This window comes from Otolemur garnettii, unplaced genomic scaffold, assembly GCF_000181295.1.
Source record: "Otolemur garnettii isolate 467f Iridium unplaced genomic scaffold, OtoGar3 scaffold00122, whole genome shotgun sequence".
NCBI lineage: Eukaryota > Metazoa > Chordata > Mammalia > Primates > Galagidae > Otolemur > Otolemur garnettii.
Window position 1 is genome coordinate 4,182,078 of NW_003852517.1, and position 22,461 is coordinate 4,204,538.

Below are 22,461 nucleotides of genomic sequence, written 5' to 3' on the forward strand. Positions count from 1 at the left end.
GAGTCTGATTAGGCTCACAGAGTAAAAAAAGTCTGTTTTCTTCAATTCAATATGGTTCCTGAACAATTATCAATTAGCTACCAGTATTAACCTCAATTTTTTGTTACCACTGGATACGTGTAAGAATGCAGGCAAGGGTCAAATTACTATCAACTCTTCCTTCTGATAAAATTATAATAAAGTAACATTACAAAAATTGGCAAATTATTTAAATAAACAAAAAAGCTATTTCATCTTTTAAATACAATGAATAATGTATTTTCAAAATGCATTAATCAAAATTGACAATAAAAATCAATGTACAATTAATTGTGATAAATTGTGTGTTAAATATTTTAAATACAATTGATAAACTAATTTGCTAAAATGAATGTACTCCACCTATAAATGACGTCTGTTCTGGGTCTAAGGAGAAATGCAGACATTTTCATTCCCAAGGCTGTCAAAAGGAAAGAATGATGACAGAAATTCTAGAAATGCGTTTAGAGTTTATAATATAATATGCCAAAAATGTACACTAACTCTACTTATTCTAAAAGTTGTTGTGTAAGCCTTAATAAGAGAATTATGGTCTCTAGTTGCAACACAGTATGCAATTGAACTGGGAAGAAAAAAACAAAAACATCTATATAAGAAAGGTTTATCAAACTTACAGGACAATATAGCCTAATGGTCAAGTGTAGGCCAAAGGAAAATGTTCTTTAAAGTAAGTACTGCATGAGGTATGTAAGCTACTTAAGATCTCAGAAATGCAGTCATGGTTATTCTCTGGGAGGGCTATGGTGACCTTAGAGGGTACTGTAAATGAAACTTATTATCTATTATAATAGTTGACAGTTTATTCTTTTTATTTTATTTTATTATTAAATCATAGCTGTGTACATTAATGCAGTCATTGGGTACAGTGTGCTGGTTTTATATATAATTTGAAATATTTTCACCAAACTGTTAACATAGCCTTCATGGTATTTTCCTAGTTATTGTGTTAAGACATTTATATTCTACACTTAGAAAGATTCACAACTATGGTCCATCGTACAAGGGTACATATGAATCTTTCTAATAGTTGACAGTTTATGATAGTAACACAAGAAGACTATGTTACAGGAAAGACTTAAATTACTGGTATAGACATGGAAAGCTATAGGAAGCCCAAATTAGAAGTTGTTGGCCTGGCTGGTAAGGGCGCCGTGAGGAGGTATTTGTGCTAGATAATGCAGGACAGAGAACATTTGGCTCAACAGAAAAATACAGATCATTTTAGGTAAAGTGGGGGAGTGGGACTATTGGTATGAGCTGCAGGTCAGAGTTTAAAAGTGTTTAGAAACTATTAGATAAACAATTTAGGACAAAACAGTAAAGATAAAATTGAAATAGACCAAGTAGAGCAAATACAGCCATAAAAGGTTCTAAAAATCATTTGTAGTTTTCTTTCTTTTTTTGGTAGAATTTTAAATTGTTAAAACATTTTCTCAGTGGAATTCAGCATTTCTTTAGAATAGTGATTCTCAAATTTTAGTATGCACCAGAATCACTTGTAGGGCTTTTTGAAACACAAATTGCTTTACTCCACCCTAAAGTTTCTTATTCCCTACAGGGCAAAGTCAGACCTCAGAATCTTCATTTTTAACATATTCCTCCCTGATGTTAATGCTGCTGGTGATTGAGAACCCCTATTTTAGAAGATGGTGAGATAAGAGTTGAGTGAAGATAAAGTTCCATGGGTAAGACAATTAGGTGGAGAAGATAGTAAGACAGAGTTGAATGATTATTTCCTAAATGTCCTTTCACTTCCTATATAATGGCATCCCTACTTCCACACCACATTATAGAAAAACCTACATGCAGATTACCTAGGGAACAAAATTCTTACTTTGATCTTCTAATCATTCTACTGGGTTCAGGTACTTAACTGTGGGAATGAAGAGACCCATGATCAAAAGAGTCCAGGTCAACCAGCCTGACAACTTAAAGACAACTTAATCACTATAAAGATATTCATGAATTGAAAATAACAGAGGCAAGAGACTAAAGAGGGTAAAGTTTGTATTCCAAAGAGCTTCTTCCATCATTCTGTGCCAGACTGTACTTGGGCTACTTAACTCTCTGCTCTTTAATCCAGAAACCATTCTCAACCTGTCTTGGTTTACATTTTCTTTTCCTCAATTGGTAGTGAGGAGTAAGCTGGGGGAACAAGACCTTTCTATGTAGGTGTGGGCCACTGTTTAAGCATCTCCACCTCCTGCTTCAAAATCTTTCTCCAAACTTCTATTACATAGTAACTATATTGTAAGAAATATTTTAGAAGATAGAAAGAGAAAATGAAATGATCTGAGAGACAATTTTCTCCTGTATGACTCCAAGGGCAGTATTTCACAAGTCAGTACTTTATTTTCAATGGCAAACCTAAAAGCAAAATGTGTTTGACGACTCATGTAGAAGTCTTTGTGATAAAAGGTCAAGAGTGGATTTAAATGTTTGAAACTCCAAAAATCTCCCAATAATTGCAGCCTGTTTACTTCCTAGTTATTTATCTTTTCTTAAAATAAAAAGCTATATAATTCAAAGTATAATTCATAATAATAACAACAATTACCACAAGCACAACAGAAGTAATGATAGTAAGCACCATGGGACCAGATCCCCACAGTTACAAAGGATACGAATTTGTTTCAGTATTTTAAATATAGACAGCAGCCCAATAATACAGGGAAAATTGAAAGTAAAAAAATCTTTCTTATTCTCCCTGGAAAATACCACAAAAAATTAGACAACGAACTTCAATAGCTGTTGTTAAATATCTTCACTGTACAGATCAGGCCAGGCAATTTCAATAGAGAACAACACGAGTTCTCCAACATCCTTTAGGAAACAATTTCAATGTGAATTCCTAGGTGGCCCCAACTCTATGTCTAGTCAAGCCTCCCCACCTACTCATGAGAAGAAAGAAATATTAATAGTATTTGTATAGTGTTTTACAGATTATAAAATATTTTCACAAACATATTATTTGCTTGTCTCAATAATGCCATGTGGTAAGGAAAGCATTAATATACTCATTAGAAGGTGAGAAAAGGAGGGATAGGAGAAAAATGAAGCAAATTAATCTCTACTAAATATCTATATTGGGTTAAACTGTATGGACATGTGAGGAAGCCAAAATATAGAGTTTTATTTTACATGAGTAGACTCAGAGTATTACTTGCCCAGTGTTGAAAATGGCTAGGACTTGAATGAAGATAATCCAGTTCCAGATGCCATATTCTTTCCATCAAACCATAGGCTAACTTCTCAATTGTAAAAGTCTAGTTATAATAACTGCCCTTCTCAAGAGGAGGCTTGTTCAATTGCCAAGAATTGTAATTACTAATAGTGTTAAGGTAATTTAGTTAGCCTGACAAAAAAGGTACTCATTTCTTGAGAAGACTTGTATCTTGATAACATCACTGAATCTGTTTAGATCAGGAGAAGAGAGAGAATGTATTACCTCATTGGTTTAGAATACTAACTTTAGACAATCGTAGCCAAAAGATTGAGAAGCAACAGAATGCCAACTTTTAAAAGTCACTCCAGTTTCCCATGGACACAAGAGATAATGCAGCCTCATTTTCATCAAAATATTCTTTATAAGAAATATAAACCCAAAACCCACCAAACTTAAAGCCAGGATTCTGGCATAGCCTCAGCTTTAAACTATCAGTTTGTAAATAAGTGTCAATACATATGCATATTAAAATGGTGAATAACAGCAGAGGGTGTATAAACAAAACACATTTTCCATTAATTATTCTGAACCCCAAAGTCTCGCAGTTATAGATGTAGGCTTTGAAACCTCTTGGACAAACTTACACATCTTCTTTTCATTTTTATCCTTTATATTCACTTACTTGTACAATTGATAGTATAGTGGGTTTTTAAAACTTGCTTTTTAAGTTATTATATTCTCCCTTCGCTTTTATACATACCACTTCTGACCTAGAGCATTTAAAGACTTGGCAACATGATGTCTTCCCACAAGAGACAGAGGTTTCATCTAGAAGCCACCTTGGGAATTTGGAATGCAGAAGTCAAGGGAGGTCTAGTACATAAGTAAATATTTGTGAAATTAAATTGAATTTTTGAATATTAAAGAAAACATTGATTGAAAGAAGATTGCTTTATATTTTAAACAAATATCTTGCCACTGAGCATTTTCAGAGAACTGCAGAATTTCAGATTTGATGCTATATTGGTGAATTTTATTTTTATAATGAGAGAATGTCAGTAGCAGAGTTCATTAAAATTATATATTGAAAGCATCTCAGGCTTTCTCAGGCTTTCAATATATAATTTACCTAGTAAAACATCCATATAAATTGGTTGTCCATGCTTAAACACCTTGATGTTAGAAGACTAAGATTTGTGAATATTAGATGTTGTTATGGACTGATTGTTTCCCCCCAAATTTGTATGATATATGGTGAAGTTGCAAGCCGCAATGTTTGGAGACAGGATCTTTGAAGAGATAGTTAAGGTTAAATGAGGTCATAAGTGTGGGGCCCTAATCTAATTGGATTTGTGTCCTCAAAAGGAGAGGAAGAAACACCAGAGATGCTCTCCTGGAACTCACCAAAGCCATGTGAGGACACAGTGAGCAGAAGGCCTTCTGCAAGGAGAGGAGCCTCAGGGGAAACCAAACTTGCTACACCTTAGTCTTCAGCTTCTAGGCTTAGAACTGTGAGAAATAAATTCTGTTTTTCAACTCACCCATCTTATGCCTTGTTATGGCAGTCTTACAAACTAATACAGGCATGAAAATTCTCCCTACTACCTGCAAAGTATGGATTGTCTAAAGCCATGCTATAGGTATAGAAATAGATTATGGCATGTTCAAGACCCAGAAATAATGACCCAGCAGACAAAGAAACAATAAGTGGTATAACTAAGATTTAACATAGGTTTATCTTCCAGACCAATTTTTTTTCTTCCTATTTTCTACTTTTGAACACATAAGCCTATTACAAAGTTTTTAAATTGACATGAATATTTTATTCTTGGTGTATGTTTTATTTGTTGGAGTCACAGAAAGGAACATAATTTATCTTTTACATGACTGCCCTTCATATACTTGAAGATAGTTACTATATTCCTTCCTCCTGAATTTCTACACAATCTCAGTTTCCTTGACCACTCCTCATGTCACATGTTTTATTTCCCTAACATCCTGGTCACTTATTCCTGAACATATTTCTATTTGTATACATTTTGTTAAACCCTATCTCCCCTCTATCATTCATGAGCTGTCTTTTTAAAATGTAAAGGCAAAATATTGCATTTATCCAGTTAAAAAATTTCATCTGTTTAGATGTAGCCCATCATTTTAGTGTTTCAAAAGGGCATTAGAAGCTGATTACTTTGTTCAGCAACTTTTCTATGTACGTGAGTGCATGCCATCCGCAAATCTGCTTTCTTCCAAGTCACTAGAAAAAATTGGTGATCAAGCTAAGGTGTAGGATATCCCTGTAATAGGCCATAGGAATCTTGTGTGTTATAATATTGAGCCTTTTGTTTGTGCCCAGTAGTGTGGTCAGTCAACTAGTTACTAATCTAACTGTATTTAGATAAGTTACTGATGCATCTATACATCTAACCCAGGGAGATGGGATGACGTGTGGGAGACATCCTTTCATTGAAGTCATTCTGGTGTTTAGCAAGTGCTACTTCTTTCAGGGAATCATAATCCATTGCTTTATCCTTTATTGCTTTAATAATCCATGCTAGATTCTTGCTTAGGACTGACATCCAGTTGTTTGTTCCTCATAAACTTTTTACACTTTTTGAATCAAAACATTTCAGAGCCGGATGTGGTGACTCACACCTGTAACCCCAGCAGTTGAGAGGCTGCGGTGGGTGAATTACATGAGCTCATGAGTTGGAGACCAACCTAAGCCAAAGAGAGACCCCATCTCTAAAAAAGTATAGGTGGGTGCTGTGGCAGGTGCCTGTAGTCCCAGTTACGTGAGAAGCTGAAGCAAGAGAATTGCTTGAACCCAAGAATTTGAGGTTGCTGTGATAAGATGCCATGGCACCCTACTGAGGGTAACCAAGTGAGACTCTGTCTCAAAAAATAAATAAATAAATAAATTCACATAAATAGTTATCTAACATTTTTTTCTCTTCTCAGATACAGATAGCAGTAATTGATGACCTTAAGGACAAGTTCTCTCACTAGTCTATGGTTCTGTCCCTATTTCAGGCTCTTCTTCTTTTCCTTTTACCCATTACCTTCCAAGGAAAGTCACTCATATGTAATCCTGAACTGTATCCAGAGATGCTGTCTTGGTCAGAGACAGATCTGCAAACTGAAACAGTAGAGAGGAATTACATAAGGTGTTCTCCTAGAGTCCCTGACTGTGCTGGTCGAGCAGAACGGGCCATGAGGAAGTGAGGCTTTGCTCTCATCTCTATACCTGGCTCCATGTGACTTTGGTTTTTCATACTGTTGCACCTGGAGAGGTTCATACCCTTTTCCTATTCACTCTAGATGATTTCCTTTGCTAAAGATTCAAGAGAGTTTTGTATTTTTCATCCTTTAACTGAGAAACGTTGTGATATATAATGCTTTTCTTTTCCCATGAAGACTTTCTCTGAAGCAATCACATACCACAACCTTTACCTAATCAAGAAAGGTTGTTTGGCTGGTGGGGATGGGGAGGCAGGGTGGACTTTAAATGCACAAATCAGTCCTAATAAAAACACTGAGATTCAGGTGGCTGAGGTTAGAAATACTGAAGGGAATTCAATTATACTAATTAATATTTAAAAAGGGCTAGAGATCACATCTGAATGTGGGAAACTAGGCCAGTCAGACATGAGCATATGGAGAGGGCAAGATCAACAGATAAAAGTAACAAACAAATCATACATGAATGCTCCAACAGGAATGAAATAGAGAATATAAAATAAATGTTCCAACAGACACTGAAGAGGAGGTAAAGTAAATGGTCTACCAGACATAAAAGCAAAATGTTCCAACACACACAAGACATTTTATTGGTTTTATGTAAACACATATATTATAAAAATAATTTTTCCAAATAAGTTAGTTGGAAATGTTATCCATTTACAAAAGCAGACTGAGTTTGAGTTTTGTGAATCCACAGCATGCTAGATTTGCTTTCCTTTTCTCACTGGCTTATCACACAGGAGTCTCAATAAGGCTTGACTTTCATAGTAGGTAGTTCCCTCGTGGCTAAGCCGAACTGGATACCCAAAATCTGACAGAAGTCTAAAAAGCTACAGAGTATTCAGCAGTTACACAAGTTTTTCTAGTTTGTGCTCTGATGTGACTAGTTGGTGTCACATCAGCTTTTCATTAGTGGCCCATAGAAGTCAATTCTGATTTTTGGTCACTCTTTTGTAGACTTGAAAGCTAGGTAAGGGCCAGAACTACCTTGTTTCTATCGGGCGAATGGTTCTTTCTTCTACACTAGCATTGAACTACGCTTTCCACCTTCCTCTAAGCATCCTCTCTTTCCTTCATATAGGGAGCATCAGAAACTTAAAGCCAAAAGAATTCACTGGCTTGCTCTTTCAAAACTTGTATATAGTTAGTGTACAGCATGATGTACTGATACACACTGGGTTGCTTTTGCTGCCAACGCCATCATGTAGAAGCAGAAGTACCAACCCAGGACAAGATGCCATTCCATGGCACAGTGCGCTCATGCGCACTCACACCAACATCTTTGGAATATGGGAGAAAACCAAATACCCAGGGAAAATCCAGGCAGACATAGGGAGAACATGCAAACCACACAGAGACAGTGGCTCTGTTGGGAATCAATTATTTTTTCATCATCAATGTTATAACAAAATGTTGCTATTTGAGGACTGGCTGGATTCCCCATACCAAAATACACTGAATGCTAAGGGCAATACAATAATCCAAAAATGAGTTTCTACTCCTCTGTATATTTACCATTGTATTCTTATGGGTGGAGTTTTTAAAATATTCAATATTACAAATAATTCAATTTTATCAAATGAGTTTGTTTTAATAAAATGTTACTCATTATTTCATGTGTAAAGGGTCCAATAGGATTTAGTTTGAAAAAGAGGATTCTTCTTGTTTAAAAGAAATACAATAAAATCTCTGGATCAAATAATCTGTACGACCCCTTGAACATGAGGCAGTCTGATTCAGGCTTTTGGCTCCAGGCTTCTCAGTACCTGCTTTTATCAACTTCCTGCCTGTATATAGCGAATATATAGGGCCCAAACTAGATTTCATATATAGGCTGCTATTCCTCCAAGCTTGAGAAGTATGTTATTTTCATACTGAAGAATAGCTTATTTATCATGAAACTATCACATATCAAAAGAGGTCACCTTGTTTTAAACATTTCTAATGCATGAAATATATCAGATTGTACCAGATTACCAGAATTTAATATATTAGTTTAAAACTCAACCACTAGTAACCAAAAAATAAGCCAAATGGAAGTCTCTTTAATTATCTGAGAGGCTCATATTGCCTATATCAATTATGTAATTTATGGACGCATACTCATTTATTTTTCATTTACTCAAAATGTATTATACCAAAAGATTTTGGGAGATATTTTTTCCTAACATCAATCAACCATTACCTATCATTAGGAAAAGAGTGAGCCAAAAGCGATTTTCACCACTACAGAGAATGAAACTACCAAACTTGGGAAAAGCTCCATTTTCCAAAATTTGAACTACACTCTAGGATGGTGATGTTCCAAGCACTTATTAAACCTAAGTATGAGACTTGATTGAAAGAGGTCTTTCATGGTCTTTATATAGTGTAGTCAAACCAGAATTATGTATATATTTGTTTATTTTTCAAAGGCTGTCATTTTAAATCTATTGCAGTGTTAAGTTTAAGAATGCATCTGAGTTTCCATCCTGGCTGCACATTTCTAGCTGACCATAGGCAAATTACTTCTGTGAAATGGAGGAAATAAAAGACTATATTATCATGAATTTATAGTAAGAAGTAAATGAATAAATAAAATGATGAATGATTGCTGCTTAGCATGTACAAAGTTCTCAATAAACGTTAACTGTCATCATTAAAATTTTTAAATATCTAAAAGCCTGTTGTTTTCTTCTTGTTACTTTTTTCCTTGAACTGATTTTATTCATAACTCTTTAACTATATGTTCTTCCCTTCTGAAGTGATTCTTTTTTGTGAGTTCTTTTTCTTTGATTCTAGAATGTTCTTGGCTAATATCTTTTTATCTCTGCCTCATTTATCAGACAAGATTGCAGGTTCATTTTGGTAGTTCTGCATTTGATTTTCTGTTACTGTATGTGCTATTTTCTTGTTCCTATTCAGTGGTTTAAAAAGCAAAACTCAAGGAAGAACTAAACATTATGAGAATTTATTGAGACTAATGGTTATCAAAATTGGACATACAAGGATGTTCTTAAAAATAAATCACACCAAGAGAGAGCAGCTGATGACAGCAGCTGTGAAATGGTTGTACATGGTGGGAGTCAGTGAACCCCAAAAAACAAATGAAAAAGAATTGGAACATGAAACTTAGATGATTTACAAGGGAAGCCCAAGCTTAATGAAGAGCCTCGGAAGCCTACAGGAGCCAGGAAAGTCACTTCTGAATGGAAATTTAGACAAGACATTATTATTAAAAGGACTGATATTCTGTGATCAAATGGAGATTACAAGTAAGAAAATAATGAGAAATAATTTGCTGTATTTAATTTCTTTACTGCATAATTGGCATTGGGGGACAATATCTCTGTGTATACCACAATAGATGGGGTGCTTAAGAAATTCTCAGGGATGAGAGCAATACTAAGAATATGATATATATTTAAGAGCCAAAGTTAGAATTCATGGACAAGATAAATTAAAACTAGAACCCATGTTGGCTGACACAGGATCAGGGTATTCTATGATACAATATATTTTTAATAGGATTCTAAGAACTTAGTTGTTTGAAAAATTTTCATGTAGGTAATAATAATAAAATAGCTGGTTTACTATAAAGATAAATACAGATGTATTACTTTTTGCCTTTGACCTACCTCAACTTCCATGAGCACTAAATTTAGTTAAAAACTAAAATCCAAAAATACTGCCAAGGAAATTGAGATGGTAATGTAACATCACGCTTGAGAAAATAAACTATCAGGACAGGATGAGCAAAACCAACTGACATGGAACAAGCAAACAACATAAGTCAAAAAAGCTTTCTATAGTGTTAAAATGAAAATACTGCTAACAGAACCAAAATAGCTATTCATGGGGTTAGGAAGTGAAGAATTTTTCTCATAATCTATGTGGATAATTTTCATAAGATTATTCAAATATGAGAACTTTTTTTCAGAATTACCTTTGATTCCTAATGAAATTTTAAGACATTTCATGAAACAAATGAAACTTCATCCGAAATAAAACATTTAAGTGACCAAAAACAGTTCACCTCTTTGAGGAAAAGGAAAGTCAAGTCAATCAGCAATGTTGGGTAATTTTGTTTTAGGAAGACAGAGGTGGGAAGATTATCATTAAAGCCCTGATAACTTCCCTTCTGGAGAGGAAATTACTGTACTCCACTGAAAACCTTTATTTAGTTCTACACTGGTATTGAATATATATATATTTCAATTATCTAGGTAAAAAAAAATCCTTAAATTCATTCTAAGATGAGCTGTGTAAACTTCTAAAATCATGTTTAAAAGATGATGAAAAGAAAACATCACTTTTTCTTCCAACTGTTCTTCCTTTTTCTTATAATGAATATTTGAAAAATAACAATATGCAAAACTATGATTTAATAGTGACTACAACCACCAGGTCAATATGATAATTTAATGTAGGACTGAAAAATTGAGCTATCTTTTTAAGCTGCTATTCTAAAATAACTCCTTTATTTGCTGCAATTAAAATATCTTTTCGTCAAATTTGACATAACTGCACTAGATAGACTATAGCAAACATATCCATGGCTTAAAATGACACACAATGAAATTGTATGATAAAGACTATATCATTGTCCCATTTTTATTTTGATAAAATCTCTTTTTAGGTGATATTATTTCATGTTAAGCTTTTTCTGTTGCTTAATATTATAATTAATAATTCATATTTTTGTCTTTCTCCTCTCACTCTGACAATTTTTATTTTTAATCGGTGGGCATGTGCCAAATTGGTTTGTTATTTATTTATAATGCAGAATGACAAGGGAATTGAATATGTGGAATAAGACAGAGAGATTTTCTTTTGTATGACAAAAATTTCTTAGTAATAGGGATGTTTCTTGCTTACCTCTATGCACTGAAGGCTTTTAGAGAGGTACGATGTCAAATGTCACACTCCTCGTAGGACGACATGCAGTAAATACATTAAATCATTTAATGGACTGTTCATTTTTAAAAATGCACTTTAGTTTTGTGATGACATCTGGGCACATACATAAAAAAGAGGGCAGAAATACCAAAACTTGTAGAAGACTCCCTATTCTTACAGCTCTGAGCGTTAGTTAAGTAAAAATTCTGACCAAACAGATCTATTTGCATTCTTTCCTAAAAGCGAAAACACACAAATTTAGTAGGAACAGAGAAAATTTCATAGATATGAGATTTCTATTTAAAAAAATAAAATGTACTGTCTGTAGGGCTTTATAGAATGCTAAATAATCCTCTCAGTTCAGTCCATTACCAGAAACCACATAACCCGAATGCTAGAGGACTGACTAGCTAAGACAGAAAATCATAGTGAGTTCTCAAGGACATCAACAAGCGAATCATCAGGGAGCTGATTATAATGACAAATCACAGGCACACCCAAGAACCACCATGGAATCGGAATCTATAGGGATATGGCCCTAGAATCTGCACTTTAAGCTAGATCCTAAGGTGCAATTCATTTTGAGAAGTACCATCTCATGGCAAAGCCTTCCGATGTCACCAGAGCTTCCCACTGTCAGACAGGCCCTCACAATTCATCCTTTGTGTCACACATTAGATAATTCAAGAGACAAAACAAATTTGATCATGTTATATGCTCCCTCAAAGATTCCACTGTCTCCTATTTTTCCGATTAGTTCCATACCCAACCATCACCGCATCCTGCTTAAGCCAGCCCCCTCCTCTCTGGATATACCTTTTCTGTTAACCTGTACAAACCTTTGAGACTTTGGCATTGTTCAGTTAGTCTCTAATATGAGAAAAATTTCCAACATTTTGGTCCCCATTCTCATTCCAGATTATATTTGTATATGATATTGAACATTTCAAAATAATTTTATGGCCTGAATTATTTTGATTGCTATTAAAATGTAGGAGGTTGTAAGTTGACATGAAGTCAGATGCGGGAACTGATGCACAGGAAGTTCAATCCTTTAATTACAGTGAACTCATTCATTTGCAGAGTCTGAACTAGAGAATAGGCATTCTGACACTGTATCACCCTGCTTTTCAACTTGTCTTTGAGTAAACCTTCCCCCGCCTTTATAGAAAATGCTCATTTTATGGGCTCTGTGTCTAAGAGATACTTTATCTATGCTGTACGTGCCTTGTGTTTACCTTTTAAACATGGACTACAGAAAATCCTAACGTTAAAATATATGACCATAAGGTGATGAAATCTGGGGTGGTTCTGTTTCGAATGGCAATGATAATGATGCTAATGTAAGTGCTGTGAGGCACTATTTCTGACCTGATAATAGTGTTTTTAAAACATTTATCATTTTGAATTTTCACAATCCATGTTAAGGTTTGCTAACCTGCTAACATAGGATGAGGAAGAAAATATAACTGCTGCCATGTCAAATGTATATCAGAAAGCTACTTATTGGCATGATTACCATTTGGTTAGCTATATTTCACTATTTAATAGTGGGACGTGGTGTTCCTAAATTCTTATTCAGAATAATTGCTATTTAATGAAAGAAAATAGAAACTATTAACATAGATATAATATTAACGACCTGGTAAATTTTAAACAAAAATGTTTCCTATGGATAGGAATAACACGTACACACATGTATAAAATATGCATATTTAAGTTTTGAGGGAAGAGTATCAATACATGGTAAGCACTTTCACTTATATGGCATTATAGGATCTTTCAGAAAGGGGAGTTGATTTTGATTTCTGTATTTTTGGTCACCACAGGTTGGGACAGAGGTTGTTGGAGGGAAAGTAGAGTAGATGAAGGATATATGTGTTATATGTGTGATGTCAGGAAGTCTGAATTTAAGGGAGAAAAATGTCATTATTCTGTGTTTACCTATTTTTGTGTGAAACAGTGCTTTTTTCTCTGTGTTACTGGGAGCTCTATCATGACATCCTTTGAGAATCCCTTTAAACACCAAAATGGATTTTTCCAAATGAAAACTCCCATGATTTTGCTTTATTAACATCTGAATGAATGTTTCCATTGAATTGTCCAGAAGAGGGAACTGAGTACTGTTTAGAGAGAAATCTTTTTCATGATGTTCAGCAGCAATGTTTCCCTACCATCAGAAAGAAAACTGTAAAAATACAAATCATAAGATGTACACCTAGATAAAAATAATATCCCACTGGTATCTGAGAGGTGTGGACAGGCAGAGATGGACTCCTTGGCTTCCTTCTGTCCAAAAATTTCCTGTTTCCCTATTTCCTACGGTTACCACCATGGAACATGTTAAAATCTCAGTAGGTACTCTGTTTCAACTTTTCCTTTCAAAATACTGTGAAAAAGCTTAATGGAAAAAAATGTCCTTCCTATCTCCATGCCAGGCACAGTGTAAGATCCACAAACTTAAAAGCCAGGCAAATATTCTTTTATGTGCCCTAAAACTCAGCAAGTGACCTAGTGCTACAAAAATTCCCAAATAGGCATGTGACCTTACTAATGTGTGCTGTGAGATGAGTCAAGAAAAATGGCACCATCTGTACTTTTATTGGGCAGACAAATAATTGCTTTCTGCCCACCCCAAAACATAATTTTCACTTTAAAAGAGATACAAGAGGGTTGTTTTTTTCCAAAAGGAACCTCATTTTTAAAGTTGATGATATAAAATGATTTGAAAAGTATAACCTAGTAACCATAAGTAGAGATAAGCAAATGGGTTTATAAAACCAGGATTGTCTTTAAAAAATTAGGTATTCATCTGTGTTCTCAGGCTGCTTTAATACTTACTAGAGGATATCAGGGAAAATGAAGGGCATTTATAAGTTGCAATAATCTTCAAGAAGTAGGGTGCGAGGCCTCTTCCTTCTCTAGGATGAAAGCTACCAGTGATTGATTTTTTAGAGTGGATGATGGCAGAAAAATAGCAAGCAAGACGAGGGACATGTTGGTCTTTAGACATGTTTACAAAGCTCTGCCTTTTATGTCTTAAACCTACATGTTGACTGCCTATCATATCCATATGGTCCCATATGAGCATTTCAGTAGATATGTTGTAATTTTCAAGTTTTCCAGTTTGGTGGGAAAAAAGAGGACAGAGTAGTAATTGTTGGTAAAATATCACAATAAAGATTAAGTCCGTCAATGGTTGCATCTAACAACATACACATATGCAGGAAGTAAGAAGGGCAAAACTGGAAGCAGGTAGGATACGGAAGACAGGTGGCAAACTCCAGGTACAAACTCATATCTCTGATTTCAAGACACAGATTCTTGAACACCAGGCCAGTGGCCCTTAACCCTGATTACACATTGGAATCACCTGGAAAGCTTTTACAAACTACTGATACTTAGAACCTCCCCCAGAACAATTAAATCAGAATTTCTTGCATGTGGGCCCAGACATGAGTGTTTGTTTCAAAGCTTTCCTTATTGACTGTAACATACAGCTTGGGTACAGAACAATTGCACCATGCCTCTCATGAAGGTCAGGCCGACCTGTGCCACGAGGTAAAGCAGCACTAGACTCAAGGGTCCTCAATTTCTTGGCAGTGGCTTTTCCCCTGTCTCATCATGTTCACCTTGCCACATCCTTTTATCGTGACTATCCTGAGAAGATACATGTGGACATTTTTTACAGGGCATTATCACAGCAGAATATGGTCATAGGTCCATCAAAGAGAAACCTATTCATAATCCTCTCTAGAATGAATACAGAGAAGACTTACATGTATTACCTTCAACTCCAGAAATGTAAGGCTGGCCTTAACAACCATCCATACCAAAACCAATCACTAAAACTTGGAGTGTCTTCTCCTCCTTTCTCAAAGATCCCATAATAGTAGCTACTAGATGTAGGAGGAAAAGCAGCAGTTACCTATGACTCTTTACAATGTTGTTTCATCCAGCACCTCAAGGTGACTGACAGCCATTCAAAACACAAAAGTAAAATAAAAATGTCTCTACTAGAAGTGGTGAGAGAACATATGTACTCGGAAACAGTAAAATCTGCAGTCACAAGGCCCCTAAATTTGTGTCTATCCTATGCCACTTTACTGTCATGACTTGTGGCCACTCTTGAGTCTTTATTGACTTTTTGGTACATAAGCTACATCTCCCTGAGGGCAATGATTCAAAAAGTGTGGTCAGCATCAGCATCACCTGGGGATTTGTCAGAAATGAAATTATCAGTCCCTACTCCAGACTTGGACTCAGAAGCTTGATAGGGAAGAGGGCAGCGATCTGTGAGTTTAACAAGCCTCTCAGATGATTCTGATAACCTCCAGCTGATTCTGATAGAGACACTTCCATAGGCTTGTTGTCTAAGGACAAAAGGAGACTGTATATAATATCATTAGTTTTTATTACTATCTACTTAAATCAGAAATTTCAAATTCTCTCACAGAAATATTTAGAGAAATAATGTTACTGCCTACGTTAGTTAGATAATAACCTCATTTTCTGAATTTCAATTTGAATGTGTAGACGAGGCACAAGTCAACCAGAGGTTATGCAATTAGCTGGGAGTCAAAGAGAAAGCAAGGAGTGGAGCTGAGAAGAAAACCCCGGTGTGAACTTGATTTTAATTCAAACTGTTAAGGTACCAACCACGCACTTTCATCTATAATCACAATGAACCTTTTAATAAACAAGTTTCTATACTCTTAGCTTAAAAAATGTAACAGTAGCTTTTTGGATTTTAAAATAGATTGACTTCGATAGTTCTGGGCTAAAGGCAGCTCACGAGTCAATAGGAATCACAGGTGAGAAGGTGCAATTGCCAGCCCTCTCTATATGTGCAGGGCAGACAGAATTCCTCCCCTTACCTCATTCTTCTGATTATTGCAATGCTGGAAACCATGACAAAGAGAACTACTTACTGGTTGAATTTTCACTTAAATATACAGACTTCTATAACAGTATTTAGATACTTATAAAATACAAACTGGGGTTTAGAAGATGCTTTGTGATGCTTTTCCACCCCACCCTCCTGTCTGAAGCACTCTTTTTACTGTTATTTATCTGATATGGCTACTAAGATGCTTGGTACTTTTACCTGCAATGGTGCCAAAAAACAAAAAGCAAGGGAATGGGTGGTGAATGAAATTCTCTGACTGTGAACAGCACTTTGGAGTGATCAGGTGGTAAATAACAAGAGGAAATACCACGAAGTGCTTAGGTGCAGCAGCGCTCGTCACCGTACAGACGTGGCCGAGACCAGCATGAGTAGAATCTGCACTTTATGCAGCTGCTGTGGGGGATACAGCACATATAGTAGCTAATTTTTCAGTAATACTGGTAAAACATTGTTCAAAATATATTCATGCTGTCTTCTCATTTTAAAAGGCAATATATAGAAAAATACCCATCTGTCCTAGTAAGATGGTACATGTGTGCAAAAAAAGGCTAGAAAGAGACTCTTGGCTTCCGTGAAGAAAAGAATGAAGAAGAGACAATAGGAACACTAAGAGAACAGAAATACTGACATGCAAAGGTTATTTGGTGAGACATCAGGACGGCAGAGGAACTACGATGGTCATACACCAAAAGGACAGATGTGTGCTCTTTTCGTTTGCTGCACTATTTTTATAGTGGTGATTGTTTTTCAATGGAACCAGGGAAAGGTATGATTTTGTTGCTTGTTGTTATTGTTGCCGTTTAGTTTAGCTACAACAGCCATATCAACTCAATCAGAACCCTCTAACAATTCCATGAACTCCATGTTCACCATGAATTTGCCCCTAATTTCCTTGTTATTTTCCCTTGATCTTTTTGTTTGTAATCTAATGTCCTTTCATTAGGTTTGCTAAATCTTAGCCCATGGTTACTCTCCTTGTGAAAAGATGAAGGAGACGCTAAGAGTTAGAGAGATTCTCTCAGGCCCTGGGGAAGAGTGTGATGAGGGATCTGACAAAGCAGAGGCCGGGATGAAGACTGCTCGCCAAACAACACAGAGCTGAGACTGAATCAGCCAAAAGATACATTTCTTTTCCTCCCTTTGTTCTGTCCCTCTGTCAAATAAAGGATTGTTTCTAGAATCGTTTCTATCTCTGGGCTTTAAAAAGCAGGATTGGACTTGCCCATCCAAATATATTTCACAATATCTCAAATTTCTAACTTGGAAGAAGACAAACTTTCTCAAAGAAGCTCAGAGAAAGCAACTCCGCATATTCTCAAAACTTGCACTTATTTCAAGAGTAGGAAAATGGAAAGATAACTACCAACATAAGAAACAACAAATAATAATGATAGTAATAATGATGACAATAATATTACTTTAGATTCTAGAGCATGATTTATCACAAAGATTCACCTGTATTAAGGGAGACTCCAGGACAAAGAGGTCATTAAGCTATATTTCCATCTTCAGGATTCAGCCAAAGTCAGACGCTCCGGAAAGCTGTAAATGCTCTCAGAACAGACTTTAGTAATGAGATTGGAATGAATGCTGGGCCTATGGCATAAAAGCATCTCCCTGCCCCTTGTTCTGAAAGTTAACTATTAAACTGAGGGTAGTCCATCCTGATTTGGTTTACTCAATTCTAGAAACAAGGACATGCTGATCAAATCGCCCTGGACAATTGAACGCCCACTGAAGCCTTTGTGAAGACAGTGTTCTTCCCACCAACCCACCCCAAGGGCTTCTATTATCATTAGACTATCAGTTCTGTGTTACTGGTGAAGGGTGGAAAGTATCTTCTTTTGAAGAACTAGTGCTTTCCCTCCCTGAGTTTTCTGGTTTGGGTACACTCAACATTTTAAGTGCTTAATCTCCCTCCCTCCCCATTCCCTTTTTTCTACTCCAGTTTATTCTTTTAATTATTTACAGACTCGCTTGTCTGGACACTGTGCTAGCAGAGGTTGGCTGATATTTTTCAACACCTTTGAGTGGAATGCAGTAATAGATGCATGAAGAGAGAATTGGTCTTAACGGTATTTTCAGTTTTCATCTGTGACAGATAGAGATCTTTTCCCTTTATTGATTTTTCCCATGCACTGTCCACTCCACAGCTTGAAATGGCTACAACAGTGTTTGAAAAATTGTTTTTTAGTCACTGTTCAAACCATTTTCAAAACAATGGTTGTAAGCTTCATCTTAGTCCTTTTTACAAAAAAGGTTTTATTTGGGTTTCTCTCTCCTTCCTTCCTTCCTTCCTTCTCTCTTTCCCTCTCTCCCTCCCTCTCTCCCTCCCTTTCTTTCTCTCTTTCTGTTTTTTTTTGGGGGGAGTGGGGACAGGGTATTGCTCAGTCACCTGGACTAGCTAGACTGCAGTGGTGTCATCGTAGCCTACTGCAACCTCAAACTCCTGGGCTAAAGTTATCCTCCTGCCTCAGCCTCCCAGTGGCTGGGACTACAGACACATATCATCACACCTGGCTAATGTTTCTGTTTTTTGTAGAGACAGGGTCTTGTTCTTGCTCAGGCTGATCTTGAATTCCTGGCCTCACACAATCTCCCCACCTCAGCCTCCCAAAGTGCTAAGATTACACGTAAGAGCCACCAATAGTTTCACTTTCTTTGTGGAGTGATGCAAGCAGAGAAACACAGTCCAAAACACTGCTTTTAAATATGGTATGACTGGGAGTATAACCATATTGAATATATATTCAAAATGTATTTTTAATAGATTGGGCCATGTATAGCTATAAAGAAAAAGAGATCAGAAGTTTTTAGCATTTCTCACAAACATGACCACCAATTTATGCAAATGTTAAATTCACCAAACAAACGATACCCACTGTTGGAAAGATACTTTCTCATGTCAGCAAATCACAAGGGGGTAGAGAGGAGATGTGATAAATACATGTGAAGTTTTCTTCCATAGTTTTGAAGAAAGTATTTTTTCTTACTATCTATGTAATACTTTGATTTCCTTTTTATTTCAGATTAATATGAGGATACAAATGATTAGACTGCAGTGTTTGCATATGTCAGGCAAAGCCCAAGTTGTAGTTAAGCCCTTCACCCGGGGGTGTGCTGTAGACCCTTACATTGTGCCTATCAGGTGAGAGTTTACTAATCCCCCCAACCACCCCTCTTCTTTCCCTCTCCTCCCCCCATTTGAATTTAATTGTGTTTTTCTTTCTGTGGGTATGCAACTGTTTTTCAATTTTTTTCATATTAGTATTGAGTACATTGGATACTTGTGTTTCCATTCTTTTGATACTTTACTAAGGAGAATGTTCTTCAACCCCATACAGGTTAATACAAAAGATGCAAAGTCACCAAACTTTAACTTTTAAAAGTTTGCTTTTTTTGAGGTATGAATTTTCACTTGGATTTCCAGGATTCACTATTTTTTAAGAGAAGAATAAAAATTGATGATCTTTGAGATTAAAAGAAAAGGTGAAATCGCCAAAGGTATACCAATTTATAAAATATGGTAGTAATTATTTGTTTTATAACAGGATTTGGGGAAGAGTTTTATGGTGACGTTTGATAAATAAACAATAAAACTTTTGAACCTTCAAAAACTGACAGGGAAAAGCACCTATAAGACTTATTTAGAGTAATAAATAATAGTGAAGATACATCAAAAGTGGTGAGTGCCAGACTTGAAGAGAGAAACACTCACTGAGATCAGAGTGTGGGTGAACACAGGACTTGTATTCCAGGAAAGCATTTGTGACATGAAATCCAAAAGCCCAGCATCGTATAATAAAGTTTTCATCATTTTTGTTTTAAGAGACTATATGAAGAAAGATGTTTCTGGAGTTTTTGTTGTAGTTTTCTTTTCTTTTTTTTTATTCTAAAATTTAACTCTAAATTCCAGGGAATTAGAAGCAAATGAGTGCTGGCCAAGTTACAAACTGAACTCATCTGCACTACATCCAGTCTTTGTTCACAGCAACGTCTTGGGGTCTGGTGTGCAAAGTGATGAGCTCAATGGTCCAACTGCATCAGGGCTAAGAGGAACACCTGGTCTGAATACTACTACATGTCCTAGAGATAGAGATTCCAGAAGGCCAGTCTCACCACTGCTTTACTGTATGTGGAAAATACTGTAAAATAGAGGAATTATGTATTTATATTCTAAATCACCCTGAAGGAAAGATACTGTGCTGTTTGGGGGGTGTGAATTTTCCAAACTGTTAACTACAAAGTGCTATGTAAAAGTAAAGTGGTATTAATGCCTCATCAGAGAAATGTATAGATTGATGCAGAATGGATTTGAAATATTTTTAAGTGTTCACTTTATGAAAGTGCTAAATAATTATAATAATAACAGTTTTTCAGAAAACTTGGTAGGAAGAAGGTCTACAGGATATATTTACTGAGAATAATCACCAGATTTTAGTATTGGGAGAAAAAGCGTAGGGCAAATCACAGGAGGCTTTAGAGCAAGAAACTTCTGGTATATGAACCACCCATTTTAAGCCCCAGTTTCTTCAAAATTAGTAATAACATACCTCTGAGACCAAAGAAAGTTGCCTATCCTTGTGTGTTTTTCCTTTCCAGACATCCAATGGATCAACAAACTTGGGTTCATATTTCTAGTTAATATAGCATGGTAACACAATAAAATCTCATCATCACTTTGCTTGCTTTCATGAAGTTGGCTATGTCCACAATCACATTATGTTACAAACTTCTTTCCCACTACCAATAATGTAAATAGATGACCAGGCCCAAGTATTGGTAATGAAGAAAGGATAATGTTTAGACTCTTAGAACCTTGGGTTTACATCCTACTTCTACTCTTTGAGGAGTCATTTAACCCTTCTGGGTCAAGATTTTCTCATCTATTAAATGAAGATAATAGCACTTACTTCACTAGATTGCTTTAAGAATTAAATGTAAAATGCTTGGCACAGAGAGGTCACTTAATAAATGGCAGCAAAATCATCACATGCAGTAAAATCCAGATAAAAATATTTTTAGCCTGGACTGTTGCTCTGTAAGGTAGGCCTGGTATCCATGCTACAAAATCCATTAAGCCTAAATAATTTGGTCATTTTAGCAGTACTCTTTAGAGACTTTTTAATGACATTTCCCAAAGGTCAAGCTAGCTTATAGTTACGTGCAATTTTTGCATTTAAAAGGGAGCTTTAGTGGGCTCATAAAATAATTCTTGCTCCCCAAATCCAGGATCATAAAGATCTTATGTCATAAAGGATAAGAGTGACATTAAAAAAATCCCAGATTTTTAAGAACTATAGTAGAAAATAAATGCAAATTATCAGGATGACAGCAAGTGCTCCAAGTCAAAGCAACATGGAGAACAAATGTGCCCTAGTCTGCAAATGAAGAAGAGTGGGATGGCACTTTAAACCTAAAAGAGAAACAGAGAGTACAGAGCAATATGGAGACGCGTAAGACCAGAGGTTAAAAGTGTTCAAATCTCTGACTCCAAGGTTAGAGGTAAAGAAGGATTCAGGAACGCGTATCTGTGGGAAGAAAGGCAGTAAGCGCAGAATCCCTAGGAACTGAGAAGAAATTGGGAATACAATGCTTGAGTGGTATGTTCTAAGGTGGTGCTAGCTGCAGAAAATACAAATATTGATGGGTTAAATCAGGACTGAGGAAAATATACAGCCAAATATGGGCAGCTCTGAAGGAAAAAAACAAGCAGCTTGGTCCTCAACTGTCATCACAATTCATTTGTGTTTCACATCCCACTGTTTGTGACATTAACAGAGTTTCGAATTTAGCAATGAACTATTTTTGTCTTGTGAATTTCTGCAGCCATTTTCCATATGTAGCTACCACTGCAAGTAGCATTAATAGCCTTTTGATCTTTAAAATACTTCCAATTAATACTGTTCAAATTAGGGGTCACCTAAGAGTTTTCTGAGGTAATTCTCTTTTTCTACCATTTGAAGTAAAGTGTGGTTTCTGCTATTTATTTTCATTAAGCCTAAATGATTTTACACTTTCAGTAACAAATATTTAGGTGGCTTTTGCTTTAATTGTTATTTTTAAAAAGATTAAGTTAGTTTCAGATTTTTGAATTGTATTTCCTTTCACTAGAATAACTAAACCAATCTTTTCATGAGGCATTCAAATAGATTGAATTTACACATAGAATTCCTATTATGTGTCAAACATTAAGCAAAGCAATTTCAGTGTTATTATTTATATAAAA

General features: G+C 35.8%; 1 protein-coding gene across 19 annotated transcripts in view; it reads right to left on the reverse strand.

Annotated features, from left to right (window-relative positions):
• Window positions 1-22,461, reverse strand: part of ZBTB20 (zinc finger and BTB domain containing 20) — a 777,433-nt gene that overhangs the window by 391,290 nt on the left and 363,682 nt on the right. For 2 of the 19 annotated variants that reach the window (XM_012810046.2, XM_023517830.1), the window contains exon 1: window positions 17,688-18,130. The exons of the other annotated variants lie outside the window; for them this stretch is intronic. The gene's annotated coding sequence lies outside the window, so the exon portion shown is untranslated. Of the gene's footprint in view, window positions 1-17,687; window positions 18,131-22,461 lie in introns of those variants that run through there. 19 annotated transcript variants of the gene reach the window in all.